At 46.1% G+C, this 27,239-nt stretch overlaps 1 protein-coding gene across 7 annotated transcripts in view; it reads right to left on the bottom strand.

The window, feature by feature from the left end:
* GJC2 (gap junction protein gamma 2) overlaps window positions 1–27,239 on the bottom strand; it is a 126,167-nt gene that overhangs the window by 17,018 nt on the left and 81,910 nt on the right. The window contains exon 1 of one of the 7 annotated variants that reach the window (XM_050942734.1): window positions 24,486–24,540. The exons of 5 other annotated variants lie outside the window; for them this stretch is intronic. The gene's annotated coding sequence lies outside the window, so the exon portion shown is untranslated. Of the gene's footprint in view, window positions 1–21,368; window positions 21,444–24,485; window positions 24,541–27,239 lie in introns of those variants that run through there. One more of the 7 variants, XM_050942732.1, reaches the window with a different exon arrangement.

The raw sequence follows: 27,239 nt of genomic DNA, 5'->3' as shown, positions 1-27,239 counted from the left end.
ATCATGCCACACAAGCAGGAATAAAAACGTTAAAAAAACCCGTCGCCCAGGGCTTTCCTAGGAATACTGCCTGGAATGTTGCTGTGTTTTTCTTAAGCAAGTTAATCGCATAAGTTCATGGCGGCAGTAACAGATTTGTGAGATAGGAAGCAAGCCTAATAAGGAACATATGGAAAACATATGTCGATGAAAGAGCCATGTGTGGAAAACATAAAAACTACCGCCTTGATAAGAAAAAGCCATTTCAGGCCATTCTGCACTGTGCTAATGACTTAGGCTTCCTCTGAAATGAGCATTGCATTCGTCTAAAAACTCCTGCTGTTTGAGATCTCGGTATTCAAGCAGAACGCAGACTTTTTCCATTCCCTTTGTAGGCAGCGCCAAGGCTTCTAGGAGACTTTGAAAACTATGCCTGGCTTCTTGGCTTATTCTCAGAAAGGGGGAAAAAAAAGAAATCTGAGTTTGTATGAACTCCAGCACAAAGCTGTGGATTAAGCAGAAACCAAGCCCTGAAATCTACCCTACTGCCCATCTCAGGGCTCCATCCTTCCCCCACTGAAGGCAATGGGAGTTTTGCCATTTTGACTTCAATAGGATCGGAATTTGGTTTCAATATAGTAGCTAAGAATAGACTGAAAGTTATGGCAGAAAGTTTGCATAGGAGGTAATTCCTGTGCAGAAGGCAGGAAGCAACAGTGATAGAGTCAACAAAGAATTAGAGAGGGGAAAAGACACTGCAAAATGCAATGCTAGCCAGAGAGGGAGATGAGTAACTATGGGTACAATGACACAGCTTTGTAAATCCAGGTCTGTGGGATCCAGGCTTGTGGACTCAGTGTTTCCAAGCCTGCGCCTGAGTGTCCACACTGCGATTTGAAAGTAACAGCACCTTTTGGAACAGTTCAAGGACATGGCATAAGCGGTTTCAACTGATAATATGAACAGTACAATGCACTGGCTAGCATATATGTGCACCATGACCCACTACTGGATGGTGTTGGAAATGATCATCTGTTTGTCATAAGCCCTATACTGCTACCAGGGACTCTCCTTTAGCATCTTGTAGGCACCTGTGGTTTTGCAGATGGAGGATGCAGAGTCTTACAGCATCTTCCTGTGATTTTCATGCAGAAGGTCTAAAAGTTCTTACAGTTAAAATGATATACAAACCATACACAGGGATCATTTAACCCATTGCTCAAATGCTGCCATCTCCAGAGACAGGAAGTGCAAAAGAACTTTATATCCCATTGACAATACAGGGGAAATGTGAGCTAGATGAATGTAAATATGACCAGGACACTGGGGTAAACACACTTAAGTTTGAGAAAAAGTCCATGGGATCTATAACGACCGTAAGTAGTCAGGGTTTTGGGTTTAGGTCTCATCTGGAAGACAGCACCCTTAGAAGCACATTGTCCCCAAGCATCGTGCTGGGGTATTGGGTCAGTTTCAGAGGGAAGAGTGCCACATACTGAGTCAACCCCCAAAAGCACCTCGCGTTTCCTTGCATCACCCATCCAACTACTTATCAGGCCAGCTGTGCTTAGCTAATGAAATCTAACAGGTGCCCAGACCAAGGCTGTAATGGCTACCAGGATCCAGTCTGGATTCTGGATTCTCTGCAGTCACCTGAATACAGGAGTCTGTGGGCTGATAAATGCTGCAGATCACTGGTGATGTGGCCAGTGGTGCCCCCAATAGCTAAGCTGCTAGGGAACAGAAATGAAACCGGCCTAAGCAGCTAGAACAAAATGCTGCTTTGATTCGACGGCCACCGCACTCTTCCTTCCAGAGACAGAAGTGAGGTTACATTCTTTGTACTGAATAGCAATGCTTCCAACAATACAATGACCCTTCATGTCTCAACAGGCTCCTTGGAACCTTTTGTGACAGATCTGAAGTGCCTGGATAGGAGCTCAGCTGAAAGAACACGAACAACACGACAAACCCACTTTGCAACATGCCTACGGCCAAATTCTGCCCTTGAGTGCACATGCCTGGTTCCCAATGAAGGCAACATGGGCAACAACAGAGTGAACTCCTCCCTGCCCTGGGATGACTCGTGTGTGTGTGTTTGGCTTGTTATTATGTTTGCTCAGACTGTTGCTGACTTAGTCATTTCATGGTTATTACATGTTTGGATTGACCACCTCTCACCGCATCTTGCTTCAATTTCCTTGTGTCTTGGGATTGCTGTTTCGGGGTGCATCAGAGTGGAACATGGCCCCACTGCTCTCTGAATGTGCCTCAGGCCTGAGCTGGAGGGACCAGCTCTAGGGATGAGATGGGAGTTCAGTCCATGGCCCACATCTTCTGGCACTGCCAGCCAATGTGCTGATCACTGGTAATTATGGTGGCACAGTTACAGTGGGACACCTATCCACTGGCAGCTGAACAGAGACCTCAAACTCATTTCACACAGGCCATCAAATACTTCTCTTCATTTAGTGCTTTGAGCTCCTCAGATGAAAGGTATGATTGGCGTGCTTCCACTCTCACTCCCATTCCAGACAATGGCAAAATTGCCATTAACTCCACTGGGGGCAGGACCGAGCTGTACACAAGCAAACAGTATTATTAGTTATTTATAAATAGCCAGCAGCTAAGTCTGACTTCCAGTCACTACAGGTCCTGTTGGAGTTGAACCAGTAACCTAGAGATGAAAGGCCTGATAGACTGGTGCCAGTCTTCTGTCTTTTCACCAGACTTGTAGTGCTCCATCAATTTATACTAAGCCCTTCTGTACAGTATAGGTTGCCATTTACATCTGTGCCAACCGAGTACAAGATAGGTGTAAAACAAATCCAAATAACAGTGTTTTATACCCACTTTGTACTCGCATGGCACAAGAATACGTGGCTACCCAACATGCAAGGCAATAGAAAAATCAAGCCATTACGCTTTCACTCAATTCATATCACCAAAAGCAACAGGTCTTGCGGACGCCAGTGCTTTTCTGCTTATATCTAGAGATAAGAACAGAGAATGCCAAAAATATACATACTGCTGTGAACAGTTTGTATCTTCTTTCGTGCAAAGCAGAAAGCAAACACAAAACAATGCAGACCCGATGCCACAAGGCATCGCTTTTCTAGCATGGGGTTGACTCCATGACCATTTTGGCTAATAGCCATTGATGGACCTATCCTCCATGAACTTGTCCAGTTCTTTACTGAGCCCTGTTATACTTTGGCTTTCGCAACATCCTCTGGCAATGAGTTTCACAGGTTGACTGTGCGTTGTATGAAGAAGTATTTCCTTACATTTGTTTTAAATTTGCTGCCTATTAATTTAATTGGGTGATCTCTGGTTTGTGCTTTATGTGAAGGGGTAGATAACACTTGCCTATTCACTTTCTCCACACCATTCATGTTTTTGTAGTTCTCTATAGAACTCCAATGAAACACTAATATTAATTCAATTACTATTCTCTAGAGAAGAATAAATCTAATTCTATGTCCTGGTATTATGCTAGAGGTCAGAATAATGATCATAATAATCCATTCTGGCCTGAAAAGTCTATGAATCTTTATATCACATAGTTCACATTAGAAAAATATATTAATTTTTATAATCTTCTCCTTCTGGATTTTCATTCATTCCGATTACATGTGTTAAGTACCCTTTCATCAAATCTTCACTCAGATAACAATCCTACTTATCAAATGAAACCCATAAAGTTTCACCAGTTTTGTTTTGTTTTTTGGGGGGGGAACTGGATCAGTTTCACAAAATCAAAATGAAATATGAAAAACTCAAGTGTGAAGGTTTGTTTTAATTTATTTTTGATCAAGGTTTAGGTGACAGTGGAATTTTATGGCACTGAAACAGGTATTCTTGAATTCAGACAATTGAGACAAAAGGAAAAAGATTGCCTAGGATTAGAAATTTCCTGACAGGTATTTTATTCTATCACTGGCTTTTACAAGTTTGTCTACACTAAGCCCAACCTCTGACTCAGGTTTAACCCAAGCTTCCCTTCTGTCCACACACAGCCTGACTCAGGTCAGCAAGCACTCAGGCCTCAAGCTTGGGGGATGGATAAGAGAGTCAAGCCCTGTCATTCTGCAGCATGGATGAAGGGCATTCTGCCTGCCTGGAGAAAGACACAAGAGAAAATGGTGGTTTTATCGTAACATTCTCTTTGGAAGACTCCCTTGGCAGAGCAAATGTTTTGCACAGAGGCTGCTACTGTCCCCTCCAGGTGCAAAAAAGGGCTAATATTCTGAGGTGTACTAATAGGGGTGTCATATGTAAGGTGAGAGGTAATTGTTCTGCTTTACTCAACCCTAGCGAGGCCTGGGCTGCAGTACTGTGTCCAGTTTGGGGTGTCACACTTTGTGGACAAACTGGAGAGAGTCCAGAAGGGAGCAACAAAAATGATCAAAGGTTTAGAAAACCTGAGGAAAGATTTAAAAAAAGGACATTTTAGTCTAGAGAAAAGGAAGCTGAGCAAATATGTTAAGGGCTGTTATAATGAGGGCTGAGGTTCAATTGTTCTCCATGTTCACTGATGGTGAGACAAGAAGTAATTGGATTAATCCGCAGCAAGGAAGGTTTAGGTTGGATATTAGGAAAAACTTTCTAACTCTAAGGGTAGTTAAACTCCAGAACAGGCTGCGAAGACAGACTGTGGAATCCCCGTCACTGGAGGTTTTTAAGGACAGATTGGACAAACACCAGGCAGGAATGGTCTAGGTTTACTTGGTCCTAGGGGCTGGTCTTAAATAAGTTTTTGAGGTCCCTTCCAGCCCTACAATTCTATGATTCTGTGGCGTACAGGGCCTAGCACAATGATGCTTCTAGGAGGTTCCGGAAGAGAAAGAGTAATAACAATTTCGCAGCTCTGACTCTTTGTACATGGTGAACGTAAATAAATCAAGCACATATTGGGCTAGTCAGACTATAGCCATATTCCCTCTTTGAAACTGCAGACATGCAGTGCCTTATCTGAACTCAGGAAACTGCAGCTATTTATTGGAGGCACCACTGTTCTAAAAATGGCTTTTAAACAGATGTAAACACATGCTTTAGGGAATTGCAGTATCTTCCTTGAAATACTTCCTACTTTTCCTGAACTCATCTCTTCCTGGCAATATCCTTATAGTCTCGAGAACTGCTTCGCATGCAAACACAAAGGGGTATGTATGATTCATAGAGTTTGAGGCCAGAAGGGACTATCGCAAGGCAAACTAAGGGCCGCGGGCCATATCCAGCCCTTCAGATCATTTAATCTGGCCTCAGCTCCTTCTGGGGAGCAGGGTTGGGGGTTTGCCCTGCTCCGGCGCTCCAGCCAGGGAGTGGGGTTGGAGGCTTGTCCCGCTCTGCATGGCTCCCAGGAAGCAGCCAGCATGACCCCCCTCCGGCTCCTACGTAATACGTGGAGGAGTGGCCAGGTGGCTCTGTGCGCTGCAGTTCCTGGCCAATGGGAGCTGCAGGGGTGGTGCCTGTGGCCAGGGCAGCATGCAGAGCCGCCTGGCCACACCTCAGAGCCGGAGGGGGGACATGCTTCCAGGAGTTGCTTGCGTTAAGTGCTGCCTGGAGCCTGCACCCCTGAGCCCTCCCCAGGCCCCAATCCCCTGCCACAGCCCTGATCCCCCTCCTGGCCTCTGAACCCCTCGATCCCAGCCCAGAGTCCTCTCTTGTATTCCAAATCCCTCATCTCCATCCCAGAGCCCTCACCCCACCCCCACACTCCAACCCAGAGCCGTCTCCCGCACCCTGAACTCCTCATTTTTGGCCCCATCCCAGAGCCTACATCCCCAGCCAGAGTCCTCACCCCCTCCTACACCACTAACCCAAATTTCATAAGCATTCATGGTCCGCCATACAATTTCCATACCCTGACGTGGCCCTCAGGCCAAAAAGTTTGCCCACCCCTGGACTATCGGGTCTTCTAGTCTGACCTCTTGCATATGACAGGCCACAGAATTTCACCTTTTTACACTTGCATTGAGCCCAATAGCTTCTGTTTGGTATCTTCCAGAGAGGCATCCAGTCTTGATGTGAAGACATCAAGAGATGGAACATCCACCACTTCCCTTGGTACTTTCTTCCAGTGGTTAACAATCTGTGCCTAATTTCGCCTTTGAATTTGTCCAGTTTTAAATTCCAGCCATTGGTTCTTATTCTGCCTTGTCTGTTAGATCAAAAAACCCTTTAGTGCCCAGAATTTTCTCTTTGAAGGTACTTATACACTAATCAATTCAACTCTCCACCTTCTGATTCATAAGAAACAGATTGAGTTCCTTAAGTCTCTCATTGTGAGACCTTTTTGTGGCTCTTGTAGCTCCAGTTTTTAAAATATCATTTACAAAATGTGGACACCAGAACTGTATGCGTTATCCTAGTATTGTTCTGTCCAATGCCCCCCACACAGGCAAAATCACTACCCTGCCCCTACTCACAACTCCCTGCCTTATACATCCAAGCATAGATGCTGGAACTAGGGGTGCTACCATACCCTCTGGCTTGAAGTGGTTCCCATCACATACAGGGTTTACAGTTTGGTTCAAGGGTTCTCAGCACCCCCACTGTACAAACTGTTCCAGCACCCCTGCATCCAAGGATCACATTAGCCTTTTGCCACAGCATGGTCCTGGGAACTCATATTCAGTTGCTTGTCTACTATGACCCGTAAGTCCTTTTCAGAGTCCCTGCTTTCCAGGATACAGCCCCCCATTCTGTAGGTCTGGCCTGCATTCCTCGTTCCTAGATGGCTGAAACTTGCATTAGGTTTTATTAAAATCCACTTTGGCCCAGTTTACTGACTGATCCGGATCGCTCTCTTTACAACTGCCCTGTCCTCATCATTTACCACTCTGCCAACCCTTGTGTCATTCTCAAATTTTGTCTTCAGACATTTTATCTTTACTTCCAGCTTGCTGGCAACAATGTTGACTAGCATTGGGTGTAGCGCCAATCCCTGTGGAACCACACTAGAAACACCCCATTAAGGGATTATTCCCATTGACAGCTACTTTTTGAGACTGGCAGTTAGTTTTAAACCATTTAACATGTGGTCTATTGATATTGTACCGTGCTACTTTTTAATCAGAATGTCATGTGGTACTAAAGTCAAGCACCTTACAAAAGCCCAAGTATATTACACCTATGCAGTTACCTTTGTCAACCAAACTTGTAATCTCGTCATATCTCAAGAGCTCGTTTACATGTATCTATTAATGATTACATCAGGAAGGGGAAATATGTTGTTGTTGCAACATAATAAAGAAAATCTTTTTGTTTGCTGCATAAGATTTGGAGGAGGTTTTGTATTAAGGACTTCTCGGCATGCAGGCCATGGCAACATATGCTCAGCAGTGAGTGTAAGGTAGTAACCTACGGAGTCTAACTGAATCAGAGCTGATATGACTTACCTGTCTGGGGTCTGGAGGAGAGATGAGTCGTGGAAAAAGCAACTTCTAAGTGGTTGGAAAAGAGGTGTATGTTAAATTAGGCAACTCCTCCCTCCCCCACTAAGGCCATGTCTACATGTACAGCGTGTCTGGTGAAGACGCTCTATGCTGATTGAAAGAGCTCCCCTCATCCGCACAATAAAACCACCTCTGCCAACAGCAGAAGCTATGACAGCTCTCCCCCAGACATAGCGCTGTGCACACAGCACTTAGGTCGGTGTAACTTAGGTCAGGTATTCACAACCATGAGTGACATAGTTTTGCCAACAAGCTGTAATGTAGACATAGCCTAACATACAACTTCTTCTGGCCCCTCGATGCGTCAGTTACACCAGTTTAAACCCCCCCAGACCGATTCACTGATGTCTACTTTTCACCACCTCACACATCACCTCTGAATCTGGCTCTATGGGCCAGACTCTCAGTTGGTATCAATCGGTGCAGCTCCACTGACTTCAATGAAGTGATGCTGATTTACATTGGTGTAGGGACAGAAACGGGCCTGGTGTAACTCTCTGGTTGATTTTACTTCACTTCCTTCTGTTGGCAACTGCCACTGTAATAAAAATTGTCATGATTTTTCCATTAGTCTGTAGTTCACCTACAGAAATCTGCACTGGAATTAAACTTGGCAAGCAAAGCCTCTAGCAGGAATGTTTGGAATTTGGAAGGGAAAAATAAAGAAGTGTCCCAAACAAGTTCCTGGATTTTAAAAGGAACTTGATGTGCATTCTGAACGCTGCCTTGGGACAAAGCTATTTAGGCAGAACAAGATACCATCTCGCTGTTACCTAACTGGCCCCCACTGGGCCCTGCTACTGGCACAAGTTTTCTTGCATTTGCCAGTTTGCCACATAACCTTAAATGCTCACTCACTATCCTTGTGAACAACCATAAAGGGTGCCTAGTCACACAGGTGTAAATGCAGAGTAATTCCCACTGACATCAATAGATTTAGACTAGTGTGTACGAGATCAGAATCAGGCCCAGGTTGTTTAAGCAAAGTGAGGTTTTAGTTTGGGTTAGGCTCTGCTGTGTGGACAATTTTATTGTCACCAATGATCACAATTCCTTGCTATAAAATAGAAATGCTGTGTTATCATGAACTGGATCATACAAAGACACCACTATGAGCTGTAATCACTTTTGTGAAGAAGGTTATACAATGCATTGGCACTCAGTGTTTAATAGACAGTGCTGCAACCAGTTCTGGAGCAGACTAACATGTGCAGATGTTGCTAAAGCAACTGACTGACACAAAATTAGGTCAAATTCTTGCTCCCTTTGCAGGTGGGAAGGCACGATGCCACTGGAATTGGCATCAGCGGCATGGGGCAGGAAGGCAGGCTGCAGAGAGCATCCAGGGAAAGGATTCCACTCCATGGTGTCGTTCTGTGTAGCTGGGGAGTTTAGCAGGCATGGGCAGTATCCGTGGTAGTAACAGGAAGTGCTAATGTAGACAAGGTGCCGGCGGCCAGTGGGTGTGTTAAGTGCTGTATAAACCTGCTCTGAGCAGGGCCAGATGACATGATGGTTAAAACACCAGTGGCTGCCTCTAGCCTTGGTTGCTCTAGCACTCCCAGCAGTGGGAGCTGCACCAGCGATAGCAACGGTGGGATATGTTAGCCAAAAAGCCTAGTGTAGAGAAAGTAACGTCGCCCAAATTCAGGGTAATCCCTGCATGTTTTAGCTCCATCCAAAGCATATGCTTGGGATGACAATCATGATCCTGCCCCATCTTGATGGCAGGCTTCTTCGGGGTACCCAGCTTCAGAAAAGGGGAGCCGTTTTAATCTATGACAGTGGAAGGAACTTTTCTGCCTTCCCAGTGACTGTCTTCCCTTCCCAAAGGCCTGGACCTTCATTTGTATAACTGGGCCTTGTGCTGTCAAATACAACGTGAAAGTCTCTTGCAAGCGCCGTTAAGAGCCAGATTCTCTACTTACTTTCTGCACTTTGTGCCATCATGCAGTGCAAAGGGGCCACAAACTGTTGGATCTGGCCAGCTGACTTGAGGTAATTTGCAGCACCAACACAGCTTGCCTCTGACACTCCTCAGACACAGACCTGGCAAAATTGGTGTGTGGGGGGCAGGAAATGGTGTGGCTGGAGTACAGTGTGTTAGCTCCCAGCTGGGAAAAGGTCCTCTGGGGACAATCGCCAGCTGATGTAAATCATAGCAGCGCCTAGGCTGCTCTAGTCTACCCCAGAGCCACGGCTGGCACAGATGCACTTTGGGAAACAAGGAGCTGTAACAGGCCCCTGATAGTGAGTGTATGGTGAGGTGGGAGGGGTTAAGTGAATCTCAGAGCATTTGTGAATCTGGATTTATATATTTAATGCTTTTGCTACAATATTATGAGAGGTAGCATCTCTACCATCCTATCTAAATTATAAAACCCTCCGTTAAGAAGCTGCCTAGTGTAGATGGACTTTATCATTCTCACATTAAAGCTGTTTGAACTCAGAAAGCATCTATTTAATAAACAGCTTAGCATTGTTGCATCTGCACTTGACAGCAGAGAGCTTTCATGCAAGGAGCTAAATGCAAATGAGTTTGTAGCCCCAGAACAACTGCTTGGCACAGAGGTCCTTTAAACTCAAGAAAATGGCTGTTTTAGTGACTGTCCCCACCCAGCTCAGCATCACAGACTGCACGGCCATCACAGTCCCAGGGGGTTATATTGGGAAAGAACATTTTAAAGAGGGTTCAACAACTAGGAACACCTTGCAGGGCAATTAAACAACCTGGAAGCATTCATAGAGACCTCTCTTCCAGAGGAGACCCCAGTCAGGGCTAACACAGCAATAGAGCAAGATGTTTTCCATCACAGCCAATATCCTGCCAGGTGCTTACAGCCCCTTGCAAGGTGCTGAGAGCTGTTAACTCCCACTGACTTCCTATCAACCACCTCAATGCAAGTGCAAGGCACTCAGCACCACCCAGGAGGTGCTTGCGACTCACAGGATCAGCCCCTTAGGTCCGGATTGTGCAAGTGGCTCTGTGCAGCAGTTCCCTGAAGTCCTTGGGACTCAAGGTGGGTGCAGGAGTCCGCCCCATTGCAGGCCTGGGGCCTCAGCCATTTATTTTGCCAGTGATCTGCGTATTTCTGAGGAGCACTAGCCTGCAGCCTTCAAGCCCATGAACAATATCCGTGAGATCTATTGCTGCTAAGACTCTGGAGTCCACGGTATTGTCTATGGAACAAAAATCCCTATCAAGGGATAATGGACCAAAACCCTTTACAAAGATTTTGTCTGGCACACAGCTAAACATATATTGTAGGGAAAGCTCAGAAGCCTCCCTGGATAAACAATGTTTAGCTACGGCGCATTAAGCTGTCAGGAAGAGTTTATACATAGAAGTCTTCTCCAGCAGGACACACACTATCTGAGTGAGGGTGCTAGAGGGTTCATGCTGTGGGATTAAAAGAAGAGAACCCCAAAGCGCCAGCAGCATGGCTCCACCGATGCCCACCTCACCTGTGTCAGTAGTTGGATTGGTGGAGGAGGTGCATGGGGATGGGGGAGGGTGGCACAGGGACACATGGGGACAGGGGCAGATGTGACTGTCTGAATGGGAAGGCTAGGGGTCAGGGTCTGCATGAGGGGAGGCTCCTCAACTCCCTAACAATCCCTCCCCCCCTCAAAAAAACCAAACCCTCCAATCCATATTTCTCCCACACACACCCAGCAATCATCCAGGTTCACTGCCAGACTCGTTCCAGCAATTACTTCCCGCTCCCCCAGCTCCTCCTTTACTTGACTCTCCCCAAGCCTTTGCACTGCTGCTGAGGGGTGCAGGAAATACTTCTCTGTACTGTCGTTTAAATGAATTATTACTCAAAGTTCTGTGTTAATACACCTAGTAAGGAATCTATTTGTCAAAAAACATTTCCTGAATCTCTTTGGTTGTCTGTTTTGTTACAGACATACTTAGTGACGGGTATCTTGAAATAAATCACCAAAATAATTGAAACTGGCGGGATTGTGTTATTTCGACAATTAAAATATGCAGAATTGTGCAGAATTTTAAAATATTGTGCACAGGATTTTTAACGTTTTGGTGCAGAACTCCCCCAGGAGTAGTATGTGCAGTGCCTAGCACAATGGAGCTGCTGTGCCATGGGTGCTACATACATGAATAGTAATAGTAACACACCAAAGGGGACCTGACTAGCTTAGGGGATTGGTGATGGGCTACAGAGCCTTATATCTCTATCGTACTGATTTGAATCCACCCCAAGCTGAAAATAACCAAAAATAATGGTTATCTGAGGACTGTTCAGTGGCATATGTCTCAGTTATCAGCCTTTGCTGGCTGTCTCAGCAGTGACTAGAGACTGAATGATTCTCTTGTTTCTAGCTGTGGTCCATCCATCCCAGGGTGGAAGTGCACTGGAGGAGCAGTACACCAAAACTTGCATTGCTGCTGTACTTCAACTGTAGAGATGAGGTGTAGTCATGCTGGTCCCAGGATATTAGACAGACAAGGTGGGTGAGATAAAATCTTTCATTGGCCCAACTTCTATTGGGGAGAGCGAGAAGCTGAGGAAGAGCTCTGTGTGGCTTGAAAGCTTGTCTCTCTCACCAGCAGACGTTGGGCCAATAAAAGATATTACCTCACCCACCTTGTCTTCTGTAGATAAACAGGAGACAGCAGCCTCCAGGCCTGAAAATCCGACACCTTCTGCTAGCACTGAACTCATTCAAACCCCAAAGCAACCATCAGCTAAACCAAACAGTTTGCAGAACGTGGAGAGGCCCTGAACAGGGATTTTCTGCTGCCTTTGCAGTGAGGGATAATGAATCACTTCACGCATGGGTAAGAGGAGGTAGTAGGTGGCCTTGGAGGGGTTCTAACCTGCTCTGAGATCTCGTCACTGCCATCACCACAGCACCGCCCCTGCTCACAGAGAGCACCGTCACTGCTGCCTCTCGCTGGGATGCTATATTTTGCAGGTGATCTGGCCTACAGAGATGACTGTACTTTGCCATGCGGGAGCCGTCTAATGACAGCACAAGAGGGCTGTTGTTTGGAGATGCTGTCCTGAATTTCTGAATGTTATACAGGGCTTTAGCATCAAGACTGCCCCTCACTTTCAATCTCCCCGCTCAGCGTTCTCTCTAGCTTATGTCCCACTCTGTCTCCCCAGGGCTCTGCAATGAGGTTTGCTATGTACAAATAGATGGTATCATGCTAGGGCAGTTCACACTGCTCCTCATCATGCTGAACAGGTGCTGTTGGAGGGAAGTTAGGATGCCCCTCGGGGATTCGGGGCTGCCTGGGACACACAGAAAACCTGCGCGTCAGCTCCAAACCAACCAAGAGACTGCGATACAAGCCTTTCGAAACAGCCATAACATTTGAGGCCGTTTGTTTATGCTAATACTGCACAGTCGGCCAGTCTGAGTAATAGGAAAGACTGATGCAGCCTTAAGTAAGGATTCTTTCTGACTGCTTGGAAAACTCTTGATTTTGTGGCCGTTTGGGTGAGACACCATTGGGTTTGGCCTTGAATTCAGAAGATGAAAGGGCAGGGAACATGCCATTTTACAAAAATGCTTCACTTAGGAATTCCTTTAGCGTTGGCGACCATCCCTCAAGGGAGTGTGAGGCTCTTAGAAAAGGTAACATTTCTCTTCTGGCGGGAATAATAATGAAAGAGGTGTTTGAGCTGCAAAGGGAGGGTGTGAATCCAGACGTCTCCAAAGTGGACAGTGCTGGGAATTTGGCTCTGGCACATCTCTGATAATGATACATACCCACCTTGTGGTGAGTGCTAGTTCATTCATGCCAGTAATGTGTAGGGCCCTACCAAATTCCCGGCCATGAAAAATACATCATGGACCGTGAAATCAGATCTTCCCCATGGAATCTAGCTATTGGAGGGCAGGGGAAGAGGCAGAGCTGGGGGTATCCCAGCTGGGGGCTCCTACCATGCACTAGGCTCCAGCTGCTAGTTCCGGGCTGGGGAGGGATAGGACTTCCTCTTCTCCTACATGGCTGCTCTTGGGAGGAGATCAGAGCCAGCTCTGGGTACCTAATTGGCTGCAGGAAGCTCCATGACTGCTGCCTTCAGCCCAGCTCTGAAGGCAGTGCAGAAGTGATGGTGGCAATCCTGTGACACCCTCCCACATCCAACAGCTTTGAGACCCTCTCCCCCTCCCCATGACTTCCTTTTGGGTCAGAACCCCCACGGTTACAACACTGAAATTTCAGATGTGAACATCTGAAACAGTTAAATGGCTAATTTTAAAATCCTATGACCGTGAAATTGACCAAAATGGACCGTGAATTTGGTAGGGCCCTAGTAATGTGCTTTGATATCCACTGATGAAAAGTGCCTTGGAAATGCAAAGCATTATTATCATTAGAGCAGCAACCTCCCTAGATGCCATGTATTCCTCACCCTTTGTACCTCCCCAGGGATGATTTATTGGGCAAAGAATCAGACCCACAGGGGAGAGTCTTGGAACCACAGCAGGGGGGTATGTGCAAAAATAGCATTTTGCATAGTTTAACTTTGGGGGCACTATTCCTGCACTGACAATGAATGAAACCTAATTAACTGAAACTCCAGATTAACATGATGTTGGTTATGTCCTCTGCAATAATAGGATCTGATGCAATGCAAGAGCTTAGTTTCAGGCCGGTGGTGCACAGCTGCAGCTCCCAGTTATCCAAACTACTCATTATCCAAATGTCTGGATGTTCTTCAAGGCTCTGGGATAATCAGGATTCGTGCTAAGAGAACACAATTCAAAGTCCTTAGTCAAAACTTCAAGATCATCTGAATTTTAAAAAGCCACAACATAAAAGTTTACCCCATTTTGGGATCCACTTTCTCATGATATCTTTTCAGAGTACAAGAGAGGAAGAGGGTAGAGCAATTACCTCATTTTAACTACAGAGAGTGGCCCAAATTAAATTCCCATATCTGCACAGCACCAGTCAACACCATATCATTTGTTGTTTCCAAGTTTCTCCCTTGCACCCGTCAGTACTCTTTAGATGAAACTGAGGAAAGTTGTACTCAGATCAGAACTCTGTAATTGGCCGCTGGTTCTTTAAAGTGCCCAACGAAAAATCCTGGACCCAAAAATTTTCATAAGTGACTCGGGATTTTGGGTGCCCAGCTGGAGAACACACAAAAGGGGCACGTGTCCGAAAACCAGGCCCCTTTAAAGGTGTATCAAGTTGGGCATCCAAAAGCACTCTGAAACTGTGGGCCTTAGATCTGGATTCCCTGAGCTCTGGGCAAGTTCCAATCAGGATCAGAACCTTGTGTCTCTGTTAGAGCTGGCTGGAAAATGGAATTTCCGTTCTGCAGCAGATTCCAGCATGTCTCCATTTGGTTCATTCAGAATCAGAATGAAAAGCTGGAATTTCTAAATTTCCCACCGAATGAAAATTCTGAAAAACTTCAATTCAGAACTAACTAAAACATTTCGTTTGGATAATGCCAAAACAAGAAGTATTAAATATTGTCAATGTAACATATATAGAGCATATTTATAATATTAACAGCCTATACACAATTAATCAAAATGATAAAGTCAAAATGAAACCTTTCAACATTATCAAAACAAGGGTAGTCAAAATGATTCATTTAGCCTTTTTCCTATCAATAATTTCATCCAAATCATTACACTCCCATGAAATGTTTCAATTTAGATAAAACTGTATTTTCTGACAGAAAACTGATCCATTGACAATTTTCTGATCAGCTCTAGTCTCTTATGATAATGGCTAGTTTAATCAAAGTTAATGAAAACTGGTCTTCAGGTGAGAGACATGAAATTCTGAGGTCCCTTAAGAGGGAACTTTGTGCACACGGGCGACATAGGGAGGGCATTCCCCAAGGGTCATTGCCTCTGGCAGTACACCATAATTCCTCACTCCATTTCTCTCTTTGTCTGTTCCCACTCCAAAGAAAGCACAGTAAAGGCAGAGAGAGGCAAAGGCCAAATTAAGTGATTAGTTGCTTTTCAATTTGCTTCCTTTTTCAGAGGCAGCCAAAGAAGGAAAGAGAAAAAAAACCAGAGATATTCTGCCCCTCCCAAGCACTTTGGTGTAGTCCCTGAAATTAGGGCTGACCTTGGTTCCTCCTGAACAACCTACCATGGCTCCCTGAACCCTCATAACAGGAAATAATAAAATTTCCATCCAGTTTTCCCAGCGCTGGCGTTTTTAAAGAATGCTTCTATGAAGTGAGTCCAGAGCCTGAACTGCCTCAGACCTTCCTGAACTTCATACAAAATCAAAGGAAGTGGATGCCCAACAACAGGGATCATGTAAGATGCGTTTGCTGCTCACCTCCTGCTGCTGCTCGTCCGTGCTCTGCTCCAGCGTAGCAGTAAACATGGCAGAGGCACATTAACACAAAGGAAGGCAGAGGAGAAGATCGAAGGGCATGGGAAAGAATCGGGAACATTGAAAGGTCAAGCAGCATTGTGAAGATCCAGACCCCTGGCTGCTCCACAAAGGTGTTTTTCTAACACCTGCAAATGGCCAGCTCTGACACATGGAGCAGAAGATTGGACGAGCACCAAGAAAATGGAGCAGAAACAAAAAGACAGAGAGCAAAGGGATGGAAAGATATGAAGTTCAACCACAAGCTATGGGCTTGATGTGGGAATCGCTAGGTGAGGTTCTGTGGTCAGTGTTATGCAAGAGGTCAGACTAGATCATCAGAATAGTTCCTTCTGGGTGGGAAAATGTATGATGAACCTATTCACAGTGTCAGAGGGGAACCAACAAACCAGTAAGACCAAGAACCAAAATCAAGGACACCTTGATGACTTTGCATAAATTGTATGATCTACATTTGGCCCAAATCTCGTGTGTCAGGATGTAAGGGGAATTGGTAAGGATCAGCTATGTACAGGATTGCATAGCTGGTCAGATGTATTATGGGTTTCCCCACAACCTTCCTCAGAAGCAGGCGTTGGCCACTGAGTACGAGCAACATTGGCCACTGGTCTGGGTAAACCAGTAATCAGAGCCGATGTTTGTTTATTTGGATTTATACTGGACATTTGTATATGGCCCCTCACCCACATGCTTTGGACACTCTAATTTCAAGATACAGCGAAGGTAACCCTCCAACAGGAGTAAAATTCAGTATAATCCAGGCAATTTAATAGCTCCAAACACCTCCCTCTCCACCTTCAAATCCCAATCCCATTCCTGTTTTCATATGCCTGGGAACACATATATGCCTTGCTATGGTATGGAAAACTCTGTTCCAGGACTGGGAGATCTAGTGATTCCAAGGAAGCGAGGGAGTGAGTTTACTCTTGCAGTGGATCTAATAAGAGGAGCAGTGGTGATGACACAGGCATTATGCACATTATCTCTCAACAACAGATGGATTAAAGCAGCTGGATGGTCACAACAAAACACCCATCTACACACATCAGTTGCACCAGCTAACAGTGCGATGTTAAACTGATTTTGTTAAACTGATGGACCAGAGTGAGCTAAACTGACACAGCTAGTTTTAAACCAATATAAGTTAATTCACACAGAGTTTAACTAAACCACGGCATAGACTCGTAGGACTGGAAGGGATCTCGAGAGGTCATCTAGTCTGGTCCTCTGCACTTATGGCAGAACTAAGTATTATCTAGACCATCCCTGACAGGTGTTTGTCCAACCTGCTCTTAAAAGTCGCAATGATGAAGATTCCAGAACCTCCCTAGGCAATTTATTCCAGTGCTTAACCACTCTGACAGTTAGGAAGTTTTTCCTAATGCTCAACGTAAACCTCCCTTGCTGCAATTTAAGCCCATTGCTTCTTGTCCTATCCTCAGAGGTTAAAGAGAAAAATGATTCCCTTTTATGTACTTGAAAACTGCTTTCATGTCCCCTCTCAGTCTTCTCTTCTCCGGACCAAACAAACCCAATTTCTTCAATCTTTCCTCATAGGTCATGTTTTCTAGAAGAGCAACAAAAATGATTAAAGGTCAAGAAAACAGGACCATCCTCATCACACACACACTCAGTCAGTTTAACATCACACCTTTAGTTAATACACTGGTGTGCAGCTCTGTGTGTTTAGACCTGACCTAACTTTAGGCACCTGCAAAATCCATGGTTGCAATCAAGCTAACTAAGCTCTTTTGGTCTCTCTGGCCTGTGTCTGAGCAGCTCCCTGCACAGTGGGGCTGTAGTCTGCTGGTGCTACCACAATGCACAAACAAACAAGAAGAATTCAAGAGAGACTTCACAGATAAGGTCCATACTCTTTCCTCAGCTGTGGATGAACAACTCCCACTGACTTTGCTGGTCCTGGCCCCGCCCTCTCGGTCCGTATGTGGGAGATGGGATTATGGCTGGGCACGGACCTACCCCATCCTGCTCGCAAAGGAAGGTTTCTGCTGCCTACACAGCACCGTCCTCCCCACCCCGGAGGCAGAGGGAACTTGCGCGGTTGAGAGCCAGGCACAGGAAGCGGCAAGGTCTAATCATGCAGGGGACAGAGGCCCAGATGCACATCATTCCCCAGCCCATTAGCCCTGTAGGAGATGATACAGCCTGAGGCTGAACTCCCTTTCTTGTGGCCCCCTGCCCTTTAAGGGGGACCCCACAGGGAGCTCTTGATACCAGAGAGCAGGGGTGGTGGAACTGGAGCCCCAGAGCCAGTGTGGAGGCAGGGGGCCTCTGCACAGGTACCCCTGGCCTCCTGTAGACACTGAGGGATCTTAGAGATTTGGGGATGGATCACACAGCCTATTACTCAGGTTGTGGGGGAACCTCAGCTCCCTGATGGAGTGATGTGGGGGCAACTCCAGGCCTACTGCTTGCTGCCCTGACTAAATGACTATAAGCCAGAGATGAGTGTGCGTTGCAAGTTGCCATTTTGCCCTATCCACAGGGGATATGCATGGGCAGAGGGTGGACACTGCCTTCGGGAAGGCTAGCCCTCTGGTCCCACCCGTTCCACACAAGGCCCAGCCCTACTGCCCCATGGAGGAACCTTGAGACCCCTCTGCCCGCCCCCCCGCCACAGATGCATCGGGCCCATCGGAACCCAACACTGCTCCCCCTTGTCTCCAGAGGAGCCCCAGGCCGGCCCAAGCAGCCCCAGCCCAAGCAGCCCCAGCCCCAGGCCGGCCAGAGCGGTCCTGGCCCAGGACTGGCCCAAGCAGGGCTGGCCTCAGCTGCCTTGAGCCTGACCTGAGCCACTCCAGTTGACCGACCTGAGCCCCGGGCCAGCCCCAGCCACACCAGCCCGAGCAGCCCTGACCTGGGCTGGCTCCAGCACTCCGAGCTGCCCTGGTTTGAGCAGCCCCGGCCCAGCCAACCCAGCCCCAGCAGCCCAAGCAACGCTGGCCCCAGGCTGGCCTGTGCTATGCTGGATGGCAGCACACCTCTCCTAGCTACCCGGTAGAAGAATGCTGAGCTTTTTATATGCACCATGCAGGTTCCGGGGTGGCTGAGGAGCCAGTATCTGCTACTCAACTTCCTGGGTTCATCAGTCATCTCCCTGGAGTCCAAGGAGACGACTGATGAACCTGGGAAGCTGAGTAGCAGATACCAGCTCCTCAGCCGCCTTGGAACCTGCATGGTGCATAATAAGTAAACAGCGCTGAGCCTTCTCTGGCCTATTATACCTGCCGCCTATGGGGATATGGGTCCATTACAGCCCCACCTTCAGAGCCTTGGCTCTAGCTCAAGCTATGGCAGCTTATGTTTTAAGCTCTGGAAGTCCCTGCTTTAATCCCCGGTATCAGCTAAGATGGCGTCCATCACACAGCACATGGCATAGTGAATAGGGCCCTCCATGAGGGGAACCTCACAGAGATTTCCTTGCCCCCAGTTGTGGGCTGTGCGGTGGGAGGGGGCAATATGAGAATCTGGAATCAAGATTTTAGTCTTTTTTCAAAATCGTCATAGAGGGACAGGAAAGATTTCCAATGGGAAAATCCCCTGCAAATCAGCATAGACCAGCTTCCAGATGGGAAAAGTCTGTGCATTCCCAGGGTGGTGATGGGAGTCTGAGCTGCATGGCCCTGTGCCGGTTTGCTTGTACTGGTCTTAATATGATGAAACTTTGCTAACGTCTGGCACACCAGGGACACATTTTAGCTACTATAAAGTCCATGCCTGCATGGGACCTTCGGTGAACAGGATCAGTGCCTCACACAAAGAAATGCATATTTCAAGGGACTGTTTTGTTTAAAAGTCGGGCGTGTTTAGTTCAGATGCCTCGCTCTGTTTGAAAAGAGATGTAAAGAGCAGATAAAGGAGGAACAAGAGGAGGCTCCTGCTGATACAATCTCTGGTTCCTTTTCAAAGCATCTTCTTCCATTTAGCTCCCCTCTTAAATCCAGCCAGCTACAGACGAGGAGGCAGGAAGATGGAGTAACTAAATGGCAACCAATTTACCCTGACAGCATCAAATCTTGAAGTCTTCATTCAGCCGTTGCCCCAGGCAGAACGCTCACTGACGTCAATGGCAATTTCACTTGAACAAGGACCAAATGGAAACTTAGGCAAGACTTGCAAAAGCAAGAACCTAGAGTTAGGCTCCAACATCCATATTTAGGCTCCTGAATAAGTGGCCCGAGTTTCAGAAGTGCTGAGCGCCCCGTGACCCCAGTGTCAGCGGCTGGGTGGTTGGCACTTTAGAAATCAGGCCATTTACTCAGGTGCCTAAAGTTAGACTCCTGGGCGGGATTTTCAGAAGTGCTTAAGTGACCTAGGAGGCAAAATCCTATTGATTTTCAATGAGTCTTGTGCTCCCAACTCACTTAGGCGCTTTTAAAAATTCCACCCCTCAGGCCATATTTAGGCACCTGCTTTTGAAAGCCTTGGCTTCAGAAAAGACGTCAGCATTTGGACCACTGTGTATCTCTCATACTAAGGACCCAATCCTGCAGTCCTCGCTCTGGCAAAATGCCCACTGAAGCCAATGGGACTTTTGGCTGATTGCAGGATCAAGCACTTCATTTCACAGAGTACGCCAGAAATGTGGCCACCTCTGGGGTACAGTGCAATAGCCAACTGGTTCAGAGATGGGGACAGAACAATGGTGGGTGGGGGAAGGCAGGGAGAAAAGACTGTACTATCCAGCATCATGATTTATCTAATTATTATTGTCTGGTGCTATAGGCTTACATTATAGTCTGGTCCCAAGAAACAATTCTTAATGACTATTAGCAGTGGCAACAACATATGGACATCAGTGCACATAATGATCAAAGCCCCTAATGTAAGCCTGATTTCAGAAAGGCCAGTGTGGCAGGGAAAGGTAGAAAGCAAAGAAGAATTTATGCAGAAGAACCTGCAAGTTGACAATGGTGAACCCCCGACATCATATTTCAGGCGTCTCAAACCAGCTAAATAAAGATGCCAGAGACACAAAGGCAACAGCCAACATGAAATTGCCAGATGCTTAAATCCAACTTTGCGCCTTGTTTTTCCACTAATAAGGCCTGAATGGAGGAAAAAGAAAACCAGAATATGATAAACGAAGAAACAAATGGGTTGAATGTGCTCTTGCCAACTGCTCTTAAATCTACAAACAACTAAAAATTAAAGGAAACATTACTACATGCTGCTCCTTATCCTGCTGGCCAGAATCCCTGCTTGATCCTCATGAGTTTCTTCAGGCAGCTTTATTTTAACACATTAACCAAGATTTCAGAGTAGCAGCCGTGTTAGTCTGTATCTGCAAAAAGAACAGGAGTTCTTGTGGCACCTTAGAGACTAACACATTTATCTGAGCATAAGCTTTTGTGGGCTAAGGTTTTCTCTAAGGTGCCACAAGTACTCCTGTTCTTTTAACCAAGATTTAGCATTCTTGTGTAGCTTTTGCTACTAAATATTTAAATCGCCTATATTATATATAGATACACACGCACACATACACACCCCTCTCTCTTTATGCACAGACAGACAATTACATGCACATCAGCCCTGACAAGGTACAATACCTTCCCCTTCCAATCAACGAGAGGAGCGGTGTTGGTGAAAGCTGTGCCGTCACTCAGTACATTTGTTAACAGCTGGATGGCAAGTCTGATTTGAAGGAGAGAGCAGACCGCTGTAGAAAATGAACAGCCGGCTTCCTGAAAGTGTTTACATAGATGGATACTAACCCCTCTGACACTGGATAGGTCAGCTGCTCTCAGGTCAGGGCTTACGCATTTTTTTTTTTTTTTTGCATTACACCTCACATCAGGAAGCTATTGATTCCCAGCACCAAGGAGAGATGCAATAAAAATCAGCACATGGCTATAGAACTTCTCATCAGCAGATCTTAAAGCCCTTTCTAAAAGGTGGGTAAGTATCAAGGCCTGCTTTATAGGTGGGGATATGGATGCAAAGAGGTTGCACAGTACCTCACTGTCGCAGGTGGGAATGGACCTTATCACACCCCATCCCCATGGTAATATTGCTTGGCCCAGATAAGTGCAACAATCACCTATGGAACATCGATACTGGTGCAGCTCTCAGCAGGGTAGGTTCACCTTTCCAAGACACAGATTGAAATCAGGTCATCCAATTCCTCTGGTAGAGAGACAGATTAGCTCTCAGAGAGTTAGTTTACTCTGTGGAGAGTTTTGCAGATGACACATGGCCTGTCTACTCTGCATGGACACTGTAATTCACAAGGCAGTTTCAAACAAGGCTTGACTGGGTATACTGGGTATACTGGTCAACGTTCCCCCTCCTCACAATGTGCTGCACACGGTAGGCTTCCTTACCCATGCAAATATCCTAAGTAGGCTTGGTCAACATTGCCTCATGCAAATATTTTTTCCCTCTGACGGGAATATTTTTTCAAAAACAGCATTTTTCACAAAAAGTTGACATGTTTGACATTTCCCAGTTTTTGCAAAAGTTTTGTTGACATTTCAAAATTGAAAATTTCATCTAAATTGTCTTTGAAATAGGTATTAAATGTTTTTGTTGAGTGAAAGGGTGGATTTTGGTAGATGAAGAGTGCTCAATAATGATTTTGAATGCAGTTTTCGTTTATGGATAATGCAAATGTTTAAAAATGAATTCAAGCGTGATTACACTAAAAATACTATTAATCGATAAATTGTGAAACTTTCATAAAAGATGGGGTCCAATTTGAACCGTGTGAAATGGAAACAGTTTTGAAAATTCCCATGAAATTACATTTCCATTTTCTGATCAGTTCTATCACCAAGGAAGATACTGAACATTATACACTCTGTAAAGTTCCTCCTGAAAATGTATCAAAAATTCTGCTGCAAAGGCGGTCTTCCTATCCCGTTACGCAGTTCATATCAGTCCATCCCCATCAGGTACAACCAACGATGAACACCAATGTAAGAACCTAGAGAGATCAATCCTTCTCTTCCAGGAACTTCTTCCTAACTTCTCTTCCACCAGGAATCTCTCTACAAGCTTCCTTTGTTCTGTGCCTTGTAGTTTTTTTTGGTCTTGCGTAACCTAGGGCCTGCCTCTGCCCCTGCCCCTTACTGAAATCAACTGGAAGTCTGCCCATTGGATAAAGCCCTTATGCGTTTTGTTATGTGTAAACAGAATAAAGTCCAAACCGTAATATAAGCACTTGGTGCTTTATAAGGACCAATTTCACAAAACCATTAGGAATCAAATCATATGGGAGACAGAATTTAAACAGAAAAATGTGACTGATTTTGCTGGGAATTATTTAATAACATTTTACTAACTGCCCAAAAAGTCACAACCCCACAATTGAGAAAGAACGCTACACTGGTTAAAAAAAAATAGCTGGGCTAAGAGGGGAAGAGAAAGCTGCTATAAATAGATATATAAAAAACAAATGTGAAAAGAGGGATGTTAATAGCAATGAATACAAATTAGAAGCTAGACACTGTAGAAAATTGATAAGGAATGCAAAAGGACACTAGGAGAACTCCATAGCCAGCAGAGTTAAGGACAATTGAAAGAAGTGTGGGGTTTTATTGCGGGGTGGGTGGGTGAAGGTGTTGTTTTAGATCAGTGGTTCCCCAGCTTTTTGGCATCACGCCCCATTTTTAATTTTTGAGAAACCCTCACGCCCCCCACCTCTCCTTTACCATCATCCAATCTCCCCAATCCTTGTCCTCTGACTGCCCCCTCTAGGGACCCCACTCCCTATTCACCCCCTGAACCTTGTCCCCTGACCGCCTCCTCCCAGGACTCGATCCCCTATCCAACCCCACCCTGTTCCTTGTCCCCTGACTGCCTCCTCCCAGGACCTCCGCCCCCCCGCTCCCTGACTGCCCCGACCCCTATCCACACCCCCACCCCTGACAGGCCCCCTGGGACTCCCATGCCTATCCAACCCCCCCTGCTCCCTGTCTCCTGACCATCACCCCCAGAACCTACGTCCCATCCAACCACTCCATGTCCCCTGACTGCCCCCCCGGGACCTCCTGCCCCTTATCTAATCCCCCCTCCCCGGCTCACCCTTACTAGGCCGCTCACAGCGGCAAGACTGGCTTATTGGAAAGCCTGAGAGGTTGGCAGGTACAAGCTGTGCACACGGCAGCATAACTACAGGGGAGGGTGGACAGAAGGGGAGGGGCCGGGGGCTAGCCTCCCCGGCCAGGAGCTCAAGGGCCAGGCAGCCTCGCGTCCCCCTTGGAATTTCTTCATGCCCCGCCCCTCCCAGTTTGGGAACCAATGTTTTAGATATATCAGGAAAAAAAGGGAATCCTAATAATGGTACTTGTCAAGTACCAGCTGGAAATGGCAGGACTATCAATAATAATGCAGAAAAGGCAGAAATGTTCAATAAAAATATCTGTTCTGTATTTGGGGAAAGCCAGATGGTGTAGTTATATCATACACTGATGAAAAAATATTTTCCATTCCAAACAGTAACTAAGGAGGATGTTAAATAGCAGGTACTAAAGAAAGACGTTTTTAAAATCAGCACACCTAGGTGACATGGAGAGGAGCACTACAGTAACAGAGGGCTCTCTAATGGAGCAAACAGTGGTATAACGAGATCCCCAGTGGCTGGAAGTTGAAGCTTGAAATATTCAGCCTGGAAATAAGGCACACATTTTAAACAGCGAAGGTAATTAACCACTGGAACAGCTCACCAAGGGTTTTGGTGGATTCCCCATCACTGTAAGTCTCCAGATCAAGAGTGGATGTTTTTCTAAGAGATGTTCTAGTTCAGCTGCAGGTACGACACTTGAAGCAGGAATTAGTTCATGGGGATCCTAGGTCCTGTGTCATGCAGGAGGTCAGACTAGGTGATCACAGTGGTCCCTTCTGGCTTTAAAGTCAATAAGTCTACAAATCTCAGACTGTAAATTCTTGGGGGCAGGGAATTGCTTCCTCTGGGTTTCTAAAGTGCCATGCAGATCAATGGGGCTATATGAAGGAAATCCATGAATAAGAACATTATGCCTATAAATCCTGAAGGGCTTCACTGAGGCCAAACACGCACGGAAGTCAATGGAGTCCAAATCTTGATTGTTCTTTACCTGGAGGCCTCAGAGATTAAGGTCCCACTGTGCTACGCACTGCACCCCCCACCCCAAAGAGACAGCCCCTGCACTGACAGGTTAACTATCTAGCTAACTAGCCAAGAGAGTTATATAACAGATTTTTATCCTTATTTTACAGACGAGGCACGGGGAGATTAAATGACTTGCCCAAGGTCAAACAGAGTATGTGGCAGAGGCAGGAATAGAATCCAGGTCTCCTGAATCTGCTGCAGGCACCTTCCCGACATGACCACCCTTCCTCTCTTACTCTGCCTTTACTCGGCCAAACTCCCACCGACTTTAATAGCATTTTGCTGAAGTAGGGGCTGAATGCCCATTTAATAAAGACTTCAGGATTCCACCCAATCATAATCAATTACCACTGGGAAGAATCCTTGTGAGTGCCAAGGCTTCCCTGAACGCAAAGGGCACAGATCTGTTTCTTTCATCACCACGGGGGCATTATTTTTCTATTTGTTTTTTACAACTGCGGGGCCTTTCAAATCGCTGCTTGTGCCGTTGAGTTTTTACTTTTACTCACTGGCTTCCCAGTTCATCCTTCCTCAGACAAGTTTCAACCTCTTCTTCTGCCTAGCCGGAATCTGGCAGGATTTTTGGTTCAAGCATGGAAACAAAAGCGCATACACCGCGCTAAAACAAGCCATTCCGGAGAATGAGCTGTAATAAAAAGCAGAAAAGAAAAAAAAAATCCAGCTGTGAAAACAAAGATTAAAAACGGAGGTCCCACCATGGTCATACCATGGCCTGAGCGCGGAAATGAAGCGAGAACATCAGTGGAGGCCAGTTTTCCCCCCCTTTCAACACTATGGGAATCTTTTCATGAATGAACATTTATAAGACAAAAGGAAGAGGGATGTGGGGTGGAGGAAACCAGTCAGCCCTTCCCAAGCTCTTTCAAATTTGTGATGCTTTTGCAACTCAGTGTGGGACAATACAATGGGTCAGGGACACAGGTACTATGGGGCTGGGTGCCAGTACGCAGCTCTAGGACAGATAGAGAGAGAGCAGAGATTCTCTGTCTGTTTCATGCTGTGGACCAGTCCTTAAGGCAGAAATCCTCTCAAGACGTATCCAGATGTGCGCACACACAGGTGCAGGTTATTAATGTTATTAGCAGAGCTCGAGCAGCTAACAGCTTGTGTACCCCCAGCATTTCTTGCACTAAACATCACTATTGTCCGTGCAAACTTCCTGGGTTCCAACAGACACATGATCTTAAAGGGACACACTGGGCACCTCGCAATCCCTGGCCTCCACAATTCTCCTGCAGCAGCTCTCGGGTGCAAGTTATGTGAAAAAAGCAGTATTTGTTTGGTGTTATGGAGAAAAACTGACATCCTAGTGAATGTGTGTGTGCAATCCTAGCACACTGGGAAACCAATCCTCACTGGCATCTACAAGTGCTATATCAAATAATAGACTCTCTTTCGGGACAATGGCTGCTCACTCTTGGTTACATTGTGTATCGGTGCAGATAACTTTCTATCTCTGGGGATCAGATTTTAGTCCTGAATCCTGCAGGAACCCCTGTTCGGATCGCAGGTCATCTTGCTGATTGTTTTATCTTCCATGCACACTGGCTACCCCCTTCCAATTTTTGGTGTTGTCTGCAAATTTGATCATAGCTGAATTCACACCAAAAAACAGATAAATAAGGGCCTGAAGAAACTGGTTTTACTTTAGTTTGTTACAAAAAGCTCCTAGGAAACCTAAAGCAGTGTGGACTGGGCTACAGATAGCAGAAAGTGTCTCTCGGCTAGATCCTGAGCTGGCATGACTCAAGAGTGCCATTCGTTTCAATGGAACAATGCAGATTTACACCAGCTGATGATCTGGCCCTCTGAAGACTGATGGGTTCTTTGCTGTTACAGAAGCTAAGTAGAGATGCTCAGTGGAGAACCAGGGTTTGAAAACTTCTGCAACAGAGAGAGATTGGCTCTGGGCAGGGGCCTTGGCGGGAGGGGTGGAGTGGTGGCAGGACCCGGGGCAGAGCAGGGGGTTGAGCAGTGAGCACCCCACAGCTCATTGGAAAGTCAGCATCTGTAGCTCCAGCCTCGGAGTCATTGCCTACGCAAGGAGCTGCATATTAACCTCTGAAGAGCCGCATGTGGTTGGCCACCCCTGCAGTATAGTATTGGATATTAATAGCACCTGCATGCTGCATCTTTCATTCACTTACAGTGAATACTTCATCTGTCATTCATACACTATAGTAAAAACGACATGGCAGTATTAAAAATCCCAATAATGTTACAGCCTGGCCTCATTATTGCACTTTCCCAGTGAGGAGCGCAAATGTTTTACAAACATGAATGAAGTAAGCCCCAAAATGCTTAATAA

Source organism: Gopherus flavomarginatus, chromosome 2 (assembly GCF_025201925.1).
Source record: "Gopherus flavomarginatus isolate rGopFla2 chromosome 2, rGopFla2.mat.asm, whole genome shotgun sequence".
In the NCBI taxonomy this organism is placed as follows: Eukaryota; Metazoa; Chordata; order Testudines; family Testudinidae; genus Gopherus; species Gopherus flavomarginatus.
Note: the sequence above shows the minus strand (reverse complement) of the source record. Positions and strands in the feature narration are given on the sequence as shown.